Source organism: Saccostrea echinata, unplaced genomic scaffold (genome assembly GCF_033153115.1).
Source record: "Saccostrea echinata isolate AGI-Se365-2 ecotype Australia unplaced genomic scaffold, CSIRO_AGI_Sech_v1 ptg000015l, whole genome shotgun sequence".
NCBI classification, from domain to species: Eukaryota; Metazoa; Mollusca; class Bivalvia; order Ostreida; family Ostreidae; genus Saccostrea; species Saccostrea echinata.
The window spans coordinates 9,276,289-9,292,476 of NW_026889764.1; the positions used below are offsets into that span (position 1 = coordinate 9,276,289).

At 32.8% G+C, this 16,188-nt stretch overlaps 1 long non-coding RNA gene across 1 annotated transcript; it reads left to right on the plus strand.

Annotated features, from left to right (window-relative positions):
- Nucleotides 1-11,073: 11,073 nt before the first annotated feature.
- LOC133187822 (uncharacterized) lies at nt 11,074-14,234 on the plus strand. The gene is made up of 3 exons (XR_009721255.1): nt 11,074-11,240; nt 13,017-13,134; nt 14,125-14,234. It is a non-coding gene; the product is annotated as an uncharacterized LOC133187822 (long non-coding RNA).
- Nucleotides 14,235-16,188: the final 1,954 nt, after the last annotated feature.

Here is a 16,188-nt window from a genome sequence, read left to right on the forward strand (position 1 = left end):
TCACATCCGACATAACCCCTTTACACCCGCGCATGAAATAGACCTTGAAAATTGTGACACGTGCGAATATGAATTACGATTCTCCCGGCATGTAGACTGGCCCGAAGATGTAAAAGTTTATATTGTTTGTAAATACATGTAATTAAATAAAGACATGACAGCAATTTCAAAATAATCAAACATTTAAAATCAATAATTCAATTATTCAACATAAATTAGAGTGGGTTATCAATTTTCCCAAGACCAACGCAAGCTAAGCGAGATCGAAGTCTGATATTATTCTTTGAACTGTAATTAAGGACAAACGGATTGAAATTAAATTAGTCCCTTGCATAATTGAATTATCTTTTATTAGAATTCATTGAACTAAACAGTGAAAATAGGAATTAAATCCTGTTATACTGTAAAAGAAATTTATATTATATACATAAGAGCGAATGAAATCTTAAACATATACGCTGTTTCGGGGGGGGGGGGGTAAAAATTATATTTCCGTGACTGTATACATACATCTACAATGCAAAAACGCCAAAACAAACGGAGTTGTTCACATTCGTTATTTGACACATGATATGAAATGCACGACAATGCTGGGGAAAGGACTTCCCCACCAATACCTGTTAATGTCATGTCAATGTGATACATATACATGTACATTTATCCTTCGTCTAACAGTATGCGATAAATATCGTAATATCCTAAATCCCCAATCTATAATGCTTACTTTACGAACTCCTTGCTCTTTACTACGTTATCATTATTCTAGACATAAGTATCCACAGCTAGCACTATGAACAGTAAACGAAGACTGTTCTTCAATCTAGTTACTTATTATGATTTTATGTGCTGATTTACTGCAAAGAGAATGGAAACACAAATTCTAAATTACAATTAACTTAAGATGAACAAATATAAAAGCAATTTTTTTTTGTAAACATGCATTTTTAGTATATACACGTCATATATATGTATATTCATCCCTGACAATTAGAAATAACCCCCCCCCCCCCGAAAAAAAAGAAAGAAATTAATATCAAATACTGAGTAACTTTTTTTTAATTGCCACGACATGGCAAAATAATTTTTAGGGTCTCCATTTCTTAAAATTGTCGAACATGTTCAATATATTTTTAACACAGCTATAGACCTATATTGTGTTTCGTAATATGAACATCACAATCACTGACACAAATAACGAATTCGTTTTAACTAAAGATTTTTCCATTAATCTAAAAATATGTCATGCTACAGTAAACATAATCCATTCACATTGATCAAAATGTAGAAGTCAAGTCACAACAAAGTATTACACTGTACACTATTACGTTAGACTGATACAGGTAATCAGGTCCATTTGCATCGTCACTGTCACCACCCCGATCACAGAATCCATACCATTTTCTGATTTTTAGCAGGAACAAGTGGCTTGCTAAGTCTGCTTACATGGAAAAGCTGTCCTCTAACTGGATGGATTTCGGAAAACAAATCACTGACAATTACTACGTACGTTATTGATAATGGAAGTTGTATTACCAGATTATTTACAGCCTCAATCACAGGAGTTCGCAGTTTTATCAATAAAGTTAATTTTATAAATAAAGTTAAATCATTCGATTGACCTAGCATCGATTGACCTAGCATGAGCTACATGTATGCGTTAGCACAGCGAATAAGCGAACGCATAGCTCATGCTTGGTCAATCGAGTGATTCTATTGACTTTATTGATAAAATTCCTGTGGCAACCAGTGTCCACTGAGTAATAAAAAAAAGTAATGAAGTCCCGCACAATCATGACAATTGCACCTTTTAGGATTCACTATGAGAAACACACACTACAGCTTGTACTTACTATACATGTAATATATTCAGAAAGATGATTATGAAGAAAAATGCGTCCTCGTTTAATTCATCTGTCAAGGTCAGCCTCTTGCGATTTCTTTTGAGGAGTTTTTCCGGATCTCGATCCCGTAACATTATGATGAAACATTTGTGATGTTGTTATACTATTAAGTCGACATTCAACATATTTGTAGTTATACCCTTTGATGTTTTTGCCCCCTAGCAAAAAAAAAAGGGGGGGGGGTTCGCATGAATATATACAAAAAGTAAGTAAATATTTTATTATAGTGACTTGTGAATACAATAATTTTACGTTCATTAGACAAATAAGCATATATGTACAACACCCGGCCCATCGGACCTATAAGTCACTTTTAGCAATATATATCAATTACATGCGTTTGATTTTTCATTGTCTTACAGTGTATGTTATATGCATTATATATGATACTCGCAGTTTGACGTGGGAAATGAGTTAATAGATATTTGAATAGAACATTTAAATCGTAATTTTGTAAATTTGAAATGCCAATATTTCTAAGAAAATCATGTCTACAGTTTTTATACAGATTACACAATTCACTGTCCGTCCCATTGAGCAATTACATATAATTTACTTGTGCCTCTTTTGCATAAAATGACTTTGTATTATACGTTTAATATTGAATTCTCCAATTAGAATTAATACTGACAACATGCTCTAACCTAGAAGGGGGGGGGGTTCCGAACAAGTTATATTGAAGCAAATAAAAAATGACTTTGACCCCCCCCCCCTTTCAGAAAGCTTGGATCCCACCACGAAATTTACAGGGTTTTTTCACGTTAAGGAAATGGAATTTGCGTTAATTTTTTTTGGAATTGGGGTGGAATATCCCCCCTCCTGGAAAAATTCTTGGATCCGCGCCTGGGCAGCATGTTATTATGTAAATGTAAAAGTTGAAGATAGTGAACAAAGGTCGAATAAAAAAAAAATAATCGGTTGACAATAGAGAAAAAGAGCTGTGTTACCTAAAGATACTATGTCATTAGATACTATGACAGACCCACTACTGTCGTATACAGCTATGTTTATTTATTGGAATTGTTACATGTACCAAGATTAAAAGACTTTTTTTTTCTCGCTGAGCAGGCAGAAAATCTAAATAAAATAAATTTTACATTCCTGTATCGACGCGGATTGCTTTTCAAATATATGCATCGGTGAGATTTACTTACACCAGGGACTCTTATACTAAAGATATAGGTCATTAGTTACACGACGTGTTCAAGTTTATTAAAACACCAAGGAATATATTTTACAAGCACATGTAGCCACTAGCCAGGAGCATATCATATATTAGTATATACATTTAGGTCTCTAATGTAGCCGTACTATAAGTGAATAAAATCTTCATTGCAGAATTATTGGTCGTATTGCATGCCCTTCCCAATTTGATGTTTTAAATTTTTTGAATGAATGAAGGAATAAACTAACATATAAATAAATAAATAAATAAATAAATAAATAAATAAATAAATAAATAAATAAATAAACAATGAAAAAATAATGAATAAAATTCATTAATTGATGATTTTTTTTTTTTTTTTTTTTGCTTGAAGCAGTGATTTGTAAACTTTTCAGAACTACAGAATAACCTTATAAGTCTCTTAAGAATTCTAAACATAATGAAAAGTACGAAGAAATTAATAATTATAACAGTTTTAATGTTTATAGCGTATTTTTGTTATTTTGTCAGCAAGAAATGTATACTTAAGAGCGATCAGTCAACATTATTGACCATTTCGATATTTTCTTTATGGCAATAAAATATGCGTGAATTTTTTGCCTAATGTGGATCACGAGACCCGTATCAGTTGACTTCGGTTGTATTACTATGTATATAAAATAATGTTCAAAAGTTTCTCAAAGGAAAAACCCCGTGTACTGAACTGACAACCTCACATCTTAGACAAACAGTGCCTCTGGAAGTGTGTATACTTCTTCCGTTTTGCTTCGGTTAACAATACAGGGGCCTACTGGGGCATATACTGTGGCATACCGTAGGTCACTGTAGGAAGCAGTAGCCATACTGGGGCCTACCGTAGGCGTACTGGGGCCTACTGTAGGTAACTGTGGCATGCTGGGGATACATACAGTGGCATACTGAGAATTACTGTATATGCAGAGGAGACATACCGTACCATACTGTAGATATACCGTAGATAATTGTGAAAATGCTGTAGGTTACAGAGAAAGACAGGGGATTTTCATACGGACAGGGGTTTTGAAAGCCAGTAGTGTTATATGACATCATACACGTACAATGCAAGATAATTATGTCAACATGCAAAATATCATAAACATTAATAAGGCATGCCAACATGATTCTGTTGCAACTTGCTTGTATAATGTCGTATACTGGCGTTAGAAAGTTAACATTAAATTTAGAATCTCTTAAAAGATTAGTAACTTGCATGTCAACATAATTATTATGCATATAGACATAATTATCTTGCATGTTGACATACTTTTCTCGCATGTTAGCACAATTCATCTTGCATGTAGGGGGGCAGAAATATGCCACCATAACATGTATATCCAAAATTGTACCATAGTTAGGTATGATTGCTTTTGTTAAAAGTGCGGGTTATCTGTACATAGCTCACACTTTTCTAAACTCCGCCCATCAAGGCAGGACAAAAGAGCATTTCAAAGATTCAAGCCAAATATTTTAAATCGAACAATCATCCGTACTAGATACACCAAATTCAAAAGCAGAAAAAAAAAATATAAATCATAAAAAGCATTAGACGATCATTATCAATTGAAAACTGCGATTTAAGACTGACTTTCGTTAACAAATGAAAAACAAGTACAGAAATCGCCACAGGTACTTGTGGACAGGACCCCCCCCCCCTTCCAATATGCCCCACAGGTCAAAAAATATTTTTATGTATTTTTTTCATAAATTATTCTTCTAGTACACATTTACAATGTATTCCATAAGAAAAATCCAAAAAATAACGCAGAATTAACGTTTTACTAAAAAATCATACCCGCGGTATTATAAAATAGAGAACGTAAGTCACTTCCATTTGTTTACACTGGACCCCTCTTGGATATCAGGCCCGAAATATCATTTACCTAATACATGTAACCGAAATGTGTCATGATATCTTGTTTCGGTAGATATTTTGTCTTTAATCGTGCTATTTAATTGCCCAGGCATCCCATAATAATCCGAGTATTCATCGTCAAACGTGAAAAATGCTACAAGATTTGGAAATGTCAGAGTAGAAATTACGGAAGTGATACAAAAACGACACCTAGCGTGTAACTCTCGAGTTCCGAGTGTTATAGAACTAAGGGAAAAGTCAGAGGTCTACGAAAAAGTTCGGGAAAATTTTGATAAAGAACTCGAAATTGATTCATTAGAATTAAATTCTGCTTAAGATTTTCGAGATGAGCGAGGGTAGTCGTCAATATTCCCTTTAAAGGATGTTATCATTGATACCAAGTAGCGGTTTAAAAATCGCTTAAACATTATAAACTTGACATGTAAACCCCCCCCCCCCCCCCACTCCACCCCGACCGCCTTCCCCATCTGCGTGGACATGGAATTTTCATTAAATTGTGTCTGCGGAAAGGTGGATATCCGTTAAACTAATGTGGTAGTAAATATAATATTTAGAATGATAAACTAGTTTTAAAAATAAGTAAAGACAGAAATGTGATTATTTAAAACTGTACAAAAAAATCTCTCTTTTTTCCCCCATTTGTTATGAATCCGCTACATGTATTTAATCATTATTGATTAATTTGGGGACGGGGGCTGTGCAACGTCATTAAAAGTTACAGTGTTGGAGAAAAACAAATTGACCGGTTGATGAACAATATTTAAACGTCAATTGCTACGTAATACAAGTTGCAATTATCTAACTATGACTGTTAGAAAAGACGTACCTAAAGAACTTTTTTTAAAAGTCTTTATTTTATAGAAGTTAAGCTTCCGTTTGTTCAATTAAAATAATATCAGCTTGATATATATGTAATCAAGGCCAGAAATAAACTCAGCAGTGCGACGCGAAAGTAAAGAAGAACATGAAAATTATTTTTTTTTTAAAAATGGGGTTCTGATTTTCATTCTTAAGAATTAATTTTGAAAAGACTCACATATATTTCGGGCCTGATATCCAAGAGGGGTCCAGTGTAAACAAATGGAAGTGACTTACGTTCTCTATTTTATAATACCGCGGGTATGATTTTTTAGTAAAACGTTAATTCTGCGTTATTTTTTGGATTTTTCTTATGGAATACATTGTAAATGTGTACTAGAAGAATAATTTATGAAAAAAATACATAAAAATATTTTTTGACCTGTGGGGCATATTGGAGGGGGGGGGGGAGTTCCTGTCCACAAGTACTTGTGAGAAGTATTACCTAAACTCTTCACTTTCACACTTTCACTTTTCCATTTATTCACATTTATTTACAACTTACAAGACATGTAACCCCCCTTCCCCTTCTACATGGACATGCTTGCAATTAATTCCGATAATATTAAGCTTAATAATTATGTGTATTTTTTAATATTCTTATGCGATGATTATCATTTGCCAAGGAATTTAAATGTGAGTCTTTTCAAAATTAATTCTTAAGAATGAAAATCAGAACCCCCCTTTTTTTAAAAAAAATAATTTTCAAGCTCTTGTTTACTTTCGCGTGGCACTGCTGAGTTTATTTCTGGCCTTGATTACATATATATCAAGCTGATATTATTTTAATTGAACAAACGGAAGCTTAACTTCTATAAAATAAAGACTTTTAAAAAAGTTCTTTAGGTACGTCTTTTCTAACAGTCATAGTTAGATAATTGCAACTTGTATTACGTAGCAATTGACGTTTAAATATTGCATGGGTTGTACAACCATTCATCAACCGGTCAATTTGTTTTTCTCCAACACTGTAACTTTTAATGACGTTGCACAGCCCCCGTCCCCAAATTAATCAATATTGATTAAATACATGTAGCGAATTCATAACAAATGGGGAAAAAAAAGAGATTTTTTTGTACAGTTTTAAATAATCACATTTCTCTTTACTTATTTTTAAAACTAGTTTATCATTCTAAATATTATATTTACTACCACATTAGTTTAACGGATATCCACCTTTCCGCGGACACAATTTAATGAAAATTCCATGTCCACGCAGATGGGGAAGGCGGTCGGGGTGGAGTGGGGGGGGGGTGTTACATGTCAAGTTTATAATGTTTAAGCGATTTTTAAACCGCTACTTGGTATCAATGATAACATCCTTTAAAGGGAATATTGACGACTACCCTCGCTCATCTCGAAAATCTTAAGCAGAATTTAATTCTAATGAATCAATTTCGAGTTCTTTATCAAAATTTTCCCGAACTTTTTCGTAGACCTCTGACTTTTCCCTTAGTTCTATAACACTCGGAACTCGAGAGTTACACGCTAGGTGCCGTTTTTGCATCACTTCCGTAATTTCTACTCTGACATTTCCAAATCTTGTAGCATTTTTCACGTTTGACGATGAATACTCGGATTATTATGGGATGCCTGGGCAATTAAATAGCACGACTAAAGACAAAAATATCTACCAAAACAAGATATCATGACACATTTCGGTGACATGTATTAGGTAAATGATATTTCGGGCCTGATATCCAAGAGGGGTCCAGTGTAAACAAATGTAAGTGACACGTTCTCTATTTTATAATACCGCGGGTATGATTTTTTTAGTAAAACGTTAATTCTGCGTTATTTTTTGGATTTTTCTTATGGAATACATTGTAAATGTGTACTAGAAGAATAATTTATGAAAAAAATACATAAAAATATTTTTTGACCTGTGGGGCATATTGGAGGGGGGGGGGGGTTCCTGTCCACAAGTACCTGTGGAAATCGCTTGATTATTTTTGTTATTTTTGTTCATTTTTTCTAAAATATTCTCATGACCTGCGAGACATTACCTTAAAATTGGTATTGATATCGTTGCTATTTCTTAAATGATTCCAATATCGTTCTATTGATAACCAACCAAGAAAATTTGGTACATAAAATCGAAAACGAACTGAATAATTGAGTTTGATTGCATCTATTCTATATATACAAATTCCTTTACATTATTAAATTTTTAAATCATAAACACGAAGGCGATGTATGTATTACCATGCACGAGGAGGATAGGTAAAAAGTAACAGGAAAATAAAGGAAATAAGTAAGTTTTTTAAAAGTTGAATTATTTGATTTTGTTATTTTAAATATACGAAAAATACAATTAAATCAACATATCCAGGCGCAGATCCAGGAATTGAAGTAAGAGGGGGCGCCACCCTAACAAAAAAATACTATAGTTAACTATAGTGAATCAAAGTGTCATAGTGATCACTATAGTAAATCAAAGTTTTCAAAGTGATCACTATAGTGTCATAGTGATCACTATAGTAAATCAAAGTTTTCAAAGTGATCACTAAAGTGTCATAGTGATCACTATAGTAAATCAAAGTTTTCAAAGTGATCACTATAGTGTCATAGTGATCACTATAGTAAATCAAAGTTTTCAAAGTGATCACTATAGTGTCATAGTGATCACTATAGTAAATCAAAGTTTTCAAAGTGATCACTAAAGTGTCAAAGTTATAACTATAGTAAATCAAAGTTTTCACCATAGTAAATCAAAGTTTTCATAGTGATCTCTATAGTTAATCGAAGTTTTCATAGTTATCACTTAAGTAAACCAAAGAGTCAAAGTTATCACTATAGTAAATCAAAGTGTCAAAGTTAACACTATAGTAAATCAAAGTTTTTATGGTGTCAAAGTTATCACTATAGTTAACTATAGTAAACTATAGTTAACTATAGTAAACTATAGTTAACTATAGTATTTTTTTGTTAGGGCAAAAGTAGGCAGGGGGTCTGAGGGCCGCTTTGAGGCCCCCAGTGGGTCCAGGGCGAAGCCCAGATGGGGGTCCTGGATTGTAGAGTTTTTGTAGGGTAAAAACGAGGTCTACCGAGTAGACATTTTTACATTTTCTCGACGAAACTATGATTTACGCAAACTTTGACAGTTTTAGGGAGGGGCGCCGGGTGCGCCCCCCCCTTAAAATTCGCCACTGATATCTCATTGAAAACAAGCATATTTTTCAATAACACATGCCATTTAAAATTTGTACTACATGTACTACATGTAAACGAGTTATAAATATGATCAATTTTACTAAACTATGGTACAAGTCACTTATTCCATGTTTTAAGCCGATGTATTAAGTACAAAGTTATGATGAGGAAGGGTGCCTCTTCCAAAATTGTGAATTTCATGGCCCCTGGGTTAGGGGTTCTGGTGTTAGGGCGGCGCTGTATAAAATTTCTGTAAAACTATAATTATACAGTGAAATGCATTAATTCTTTTAAAATCTTCTCCTCTGCTCCTGAGTATTACGTTATGCAATTAAGTATATAGTTATGATGAGGAAGGGTGTCTCTTCCAAAATTGTAAAAGATGTGGCCCCGGGGTCAGGGGTTTGGGGGAGGGGGGCTTATTAAATACATGCTGAAAATAAATTAATGCTTTGAAAACCTTCTCCTCTGCTTCTGGGTATTAAGCAAACAAAATAAATGCATATTTTAGGAAGGATGCCACTTCCAAAATTGTAAATTTCATGGCCCCTGGATCAGAAGTTCTGGTATTTGGGCGGGGCTCTATTGAGTATACAGCAAAAATGCATGAATACTTCGAAAATCTTCTCCTCTGCCCCTGAGTATGAAGCAAACATACTAAATGCAATAATATAAAATGTAAATTTTGAAATATAAATATAAGTAAATGTGCCTTTTCTCTGCTCCTGTGTATCTAGGAGGCAAGCAGAGTATAAAATTGTGATATGTGACGCATATAAGAGTTCCTCCCCCTTGCTAAATTTTGTTCAATCAAGAAATCCTTGTATTTAATTTAATTATCAGGTTGTTTGATTGAATGAGAAAACAAAAAAGTGTTATAAATATAGAAACAAAATTAAAATGAATGTTTGGTTTAAATAAACAAAGCAAGCTCAAAGTAGGATTTTTGCTTGGAAAGCAATATAAAAGATTGATATAAAGATTATTTATGTTAAAACCTTACTGGTAATCCAAGGCAACATAGCAGCTCTGTTTGTTTCTAATATTTATAACAGAAAACATGTTAAGTGTAAAAAAAAAATGAAATCCATTAAACAGTTACAAAACAATTTGGCTGTGAGACATACCAGCATCAAGGAAAGCTTGTTGATATATAAACTATTTCTTGACTAGAAATGCAAGTCAATAAATGATTACACAACAGTGGTCTCCCAGCCACAATATTGTTACAACATACAGATGCGATAATGCGATATAATACAACATCAAACTTTATTGGAAACAAAAGTGGTGCATAAAGAACGCCATCAACCCAACGGGTTGAAGCACCAGATTATTTAAGTAGCAAAGGGCCAGTTCTATTTAGTATGCATATACTGTGGTGTCCTGTTTCACTATTGATGGAGTTTTGTCAGGTAAATTCATAGAGATCAGAGCTTACTTGGCAAGAGTCTACATAAAGTTGTATTATACTTTATTGAAGTGAATGAGTAATCCAACAGTGGCTGTCAGCTATCATCTGCAACTGTACTCGGCAATGCTGGTACCGGACAATTATGACTGTACCTGCTCACTAATATCAAAAACGGAATGTCAGAGCAAGATTTTCCGGATTGTTCAACGTATTAAGGGTTTGGTTTTGTGTTCATCCAAGTGAAACGCGTACGAAATAAAACTCTCAATATTTTAATAAATACTTCTTGCTTACTCTTGAAAACTGACCTATGACACCTTCCATTGGAAAGCTGTCTTGATATGTATGCAGTTTGATTGTCACTTGCAGTGTCATGCAGCAATAATGTGCATATTACACTTGCAGGACTGCACAGCTACAGGTCTAACAAAACAATAACATGACATTTGTTGTATATGTGCAGATAGTTGAACGTCATGGGTACAACTATTTGTTTCGTTCCTAACAATACTGTGCTTACTTTTTCCAAAACTGTCTGTTTTTCATCAACTAGGCATGTCCGCCATGCGAAATCGGGGGGCTGCCATTCCGGTATTGAAACTAACTGACTATTTCTGTAATCTGATGTCTCTAGTACCTCGATTACACAAAGCAATTAGAGAGATATTTCGTTAAACATTTCCAGCTATTAGAATGTTTCGATCTAAATGTTTAATATTGTTTATTATAAAAGTAACATCGATGTTTACGTCATATCAGGGAATGCTCCGTCTTCGATTTTACAATGGACAGATAAATTAATACGCGCCCAGTTTTAGCAGTTCCGACTGAATTTAACGTCTGTTATTTCTTTTGCAGGTAAGGCTGTTAATTACCTTTTATCAAATAAGCATATTAATCCTACAAATGTAGGACAATGTCATATAATATTGAAAAATATTGCACGAAAATTAAGAACTATAATCACTCAGCGTAGTTTATTTCTGAGGTCTGTCATGCGATATTCGGCTAAAGTGAAAGTAGGAGCTGGTAAGTCGATTTGTTGTGTTTATTGTGATTTATGAGCCTTATCTCAGAAATACGATATAACTCCTAGTATCAGTAATACATTTTGAGTATGACAACGCCTGCGATCTAATGCACATCAATTTTAAAAAGATTAAACGTTATACAAAGGATCTGAGAATTTCCACGTGTTTCTTGCAGACCACAATTTGGTAGCGGGCAATATTTAAGGTTCCTCTAATGAATGTTTCTATGTTTCAAAATACTAAAAGTATTCGTCATTGTATAAAAATATAGTTCAGTCAAAAACAGGGTTTCAAATATTATGAGCAGAGTAAAGAACTGAATTTTGTTTTCATTAATGAGCGATTTTTGTGTAAGATCCTTCATTGAGCCTCAGACACACCAAGTTAAATGTCCAATGACGGCTAAGTGAAGTGGCTCTACGTAGTACACATATATGGTAAATCAGATGTGTTATTTGTAAATCAAAATTTTGATATTCAAATTTTATTGCTTTTTTGTTTTACTTTTTGTAAAAGAGATGCAAGTATTATTGATTATTTATATAAATAATTTTCACATAAGTTTGTACTATGTATACAAACCATCATTTTGGACTTGGTCCTTCTGATTTGCAGATTAGTGCAGTATATATATATATGTAGTTCTAATGGGGAAAAGTAAATTAAACGATAAAAATTTTCAAGGATGTCAACTTAATTTGCTTATTACTTGATATGTAAATTGTTCAATGTTCATCAAATGAAGAGACTGCAGCAAAATTGAAAAATAGGTTTTTTTAAAGATGAAAATTGCATAAAGTGTTAATAATTAATATTCTCTAGTTGAAATGGTTAAGATTGAAAACTTGAATTTCTGCAACGGCATTGGTTTCATCAAAAAGGGAGTATAATAAGGGGGTCTTACCTGATCTTAAGTTACCATTGAGCATGCTGAATCAAATGCTACCAAGCATGTTTATTTTTAATTGAATGTTCATTTTATGAAAGTTTTTCATATGCTCAATTAGACTTAGGTTGTTGGTTGCACTTGTAAGGAAGAGATAAGGTGCTGGGGGTGGGGTGGGGGGTAAACCTTGGTATTGATCCATAAATACCATAATATTCTTGTAGAAACCTCTAAGATTTTTTCTATAAAATTGAAAAAAAAATGAATGTACATGTAGCCACCACTTTATCTCAAAGGTTATTATTATTATTTTTTTGGGAGGACCTGCATTTTAATGGTACAGGCAAACCTTGTTACATTGTATTTCTATCCTGATGGGACCAATAAAAAAAATGAAGAAATCTGGTATAGTTTGACATATTGAGGTTAAAATGCTTAAAGAAAAAAATGGAAGAGACTATAAATGAAATATGAAGATAACAAACAATATTCAAATTCACATAATTTTGAGAGATGGAAGCAAAACTCTATTCTTATAATGTCTCATAGAACAAAAGTTTTAACGGACACAGTTTCAGGAAATAAATACCATTCAGTTAAAACACTGACACCCTCCAACATGTTCAACAAAGATTAATATTAATATCTAGATTTAAAAGAATTGTTTTTGAACTTTTTTCCTAAAATTTATTATAATTATGTTTACCATGTTTACAGAATGCCTTGTTTCACAAAAAAGAACACTGTTCAGATATTTTCTCTGGACTGTCAATTTCTGCATTTCATAATCATGTGATACCTGTGTTGGAGCCCTCCCAAAAACCTCCCCTGTAAGGTGAGTTTTATATCCCATTGAAATGATTCTGTAAATTTAATAGACATGTGTATAAGGGTATAAGGTAGGTGTTATAATCACAGTGAGCTGACTAGTCATTTCATTTGGTATGATTGGATTCAGATGTTATTCTATGTGTACAGAATAAAAGAATGTACAATTTTTATGATGAGAAATATATATGCGGTTGGATGAAAAGAAAGATTTTGTTTGAGTGAATGTTGTGTATGTGTCCATCACATTGTCTCAAGCCATGGTTGGAGTCCGCCTACAGCTCTCTCCTACCCGAGGCTGCTTGAGCGAATTAAGTATTGTTATCATGAATAATCAAACCTTATGTGTGATGTCACGTTATAACCCCAAAAAAAAAAACAAATGTTAGGTAAACAGTGACTGAAAAAAGAAGTCACATCAGAGGTTATTTTTAAATAATTGAAAACTTCAATCTCTTTTGAAAGGAACTGTTTCTGATCATCTTCTTGTAGCTTACTAACACACATGTCATCATATCAGGTTTTTAAAATTCTGCCATCAAATCCTTACTTGTTATTTAACCTTCAGATTTTGTACTTGTTTGCTTTATTTAATTATGATCTTATATGCTTGTCTCATCTACTTCCCAAGGCAAGATGAAATGACCATCACTTGGGTTTACCTTAATTGATCTTATTTATGGTTGATCTCTTTGTATACAGATTAGACTCATATATCTCTATATGGATTAAACTACTCTGATCTACACTATTTGTAAATTAAAATAAGATATATTCAGTCCAACAATCAGTGTCAACCAACATTTACAATGTGACCATCATTGCTGAGGGATGTGTAGCCTTTGACCCTGAAATTTACATGTCTGTCTTTGTATGCTTTTTACTTAGTCATGATGTAAAGATTTAACTTTCAATTCAAGTTCCCTCTTTGAGAGTGATCAACAGTATTGTTTTTTTAGTGGTATATTATAAATTACTTATATTTAATATTTTACAGATTTCAAAGTTAAGGAGATCATTCAAATGACAGAGGTTTTGGTCCATCTTGGTTTGTCTCAACAGTTAATCTTTTGGAAAGCAGTGTTGGAGAAAATATCAGCAACATGTGAAGACTATGATTTAGTTTCATATGATATGACTAAAGAAAGTTAATATTTTTGATTCCATGGTTGTATGAACAAATGCTTTGAACTTTCCAAACATCATTGGAAAAAGAACATATGATGACCAAACAAAAATACATATTTGAACTTTCCACGAGTTTACAATGAAGAACATTTTGGGATCTTGATACAGGATATTATTGTGTTTAGTGTTTTAGTGTTTTATCTAATTTATTCATATTGTTTAGTGCAAACCCATGCTAAGAACACAGGTCTCAAATATCTTAGAGAGTTATATTAGAGTTATATTGTTAGAATTGAAGCTTATTTATAAAATTATACCTTATATCTTTAAAGAAAGTTTCACAAAAAATAGTCAAACTTGCATATACTGGTTAACATGTTAAAAGAAATATAATATCCTGGAAGTGATTAAGAATAAAAAAAAAGTTCATTTATCATCCTTTTCTTTTGTTCTTCTAGGTGACTTTTTCTACAATAATCAAAGACATTTACATTTTAGCTCATCTGAGCAGAGGCTCTGTTGAACTTTTCTGATCAAAGAGTCTCTGGTGTCTGTCCATTTGTCATCCATAAAAATTAAACCCTAAAATAGGGGTATCAAAGTTTTACATGGGAATAGATAGGAAAAAATTGTCCTTTAATGAACAACAAGGTAATGATTTACTCATAATGTATGCAAGCATCCTCAAGAAGTGAAGATTCAAGTTGGTAAAAATCATTTGCCTGACTTATTATTATAATAATATTAAAATATTCCCTATTTGTATTTTTTTCATTTTTTTTCTTCAAATAAATCTGAGATCAGATTTTACATATAAATTGGTAAATGCATGTATAAATGTGAAAAAAAAAAACTTTAGAAAACATATAAGCCATGTTAGCCATATTGATAATGAAATATCCTCATGTTGTGGAATCAGTTTTGGATTAGACATGGCCTTATGGCCCAGGGTGGGGCCACAATATTATCTCAGATTTGTTTTTATGAGAATTAAGGGGGATAAGAATGTCTTAGAAATCTGAAGAACACCAAGGTGACTCAAGTGAATGTTGTGGGCCAGGCCTCTTATTTAAATTGCCCACTTCCATTATCCCTGCAGATTTTTAACATCTTATTTGGCATACTTTTTAAGGAGAAAATCATTTTTCTAACATTAATTTCCCTGTGTTTTGTACACACCATAGAGTAATATTTTAGATACATCTGGGCTTTCATATAAAGTGCTATTTTTAGATCAAAAGTGAGTGTCTTTAATTCTATTTTTAACACATTGCCATGTGGTTGGGACTACTTTCATGGCTAACATTTTCTTGTTTAACTAACAAGTATGCATTTAAAGAAATGTACCTATTGTAGTGAGTTTACTTTTAAATCAAAGGTTCTTCACAAATAGTTGTAGCCACTTAATTGTTTTAACTATTTCATATTTTTTTGGATTTTTTGGTGCACTACTAAAACCTGTGGCTGCACAGTCCTGCAGGTGTATTGTGCACTTCATAGCTGCAAATTGCTGCAAGTGTCAATTAAACTGCATATACCCAGAGATTGTTTTCATTATGAAGATGACATGGACCAGTTTTCAAGTGTTAGCAAGGCTTAATTTTTGAGATATTAAGGTTTTTATTTTTAGTGAGTCTCACTTGGCTGCACACAAAACCAAACCCTTAAACTATATGTTGTTATTAAGTATGGATTGTTTTTTAATGAAAAATACGAAATGTGTTAATATAGAGGAAAGAAAATTTCTGATTTTAAATAAATCTACTTTATGGAAGGCTGTAATCGCCAAAACGGTAACGATAACTGGCTTAGTGAATATATCGAGGAAAATATATGTAAACTTGACTATGCCTAAATCCATTGCATGGATCGCTATAATCTCTAAAAAGTAACATTTACTACAGTGTACATTTTGTATATCTATGACTGTACG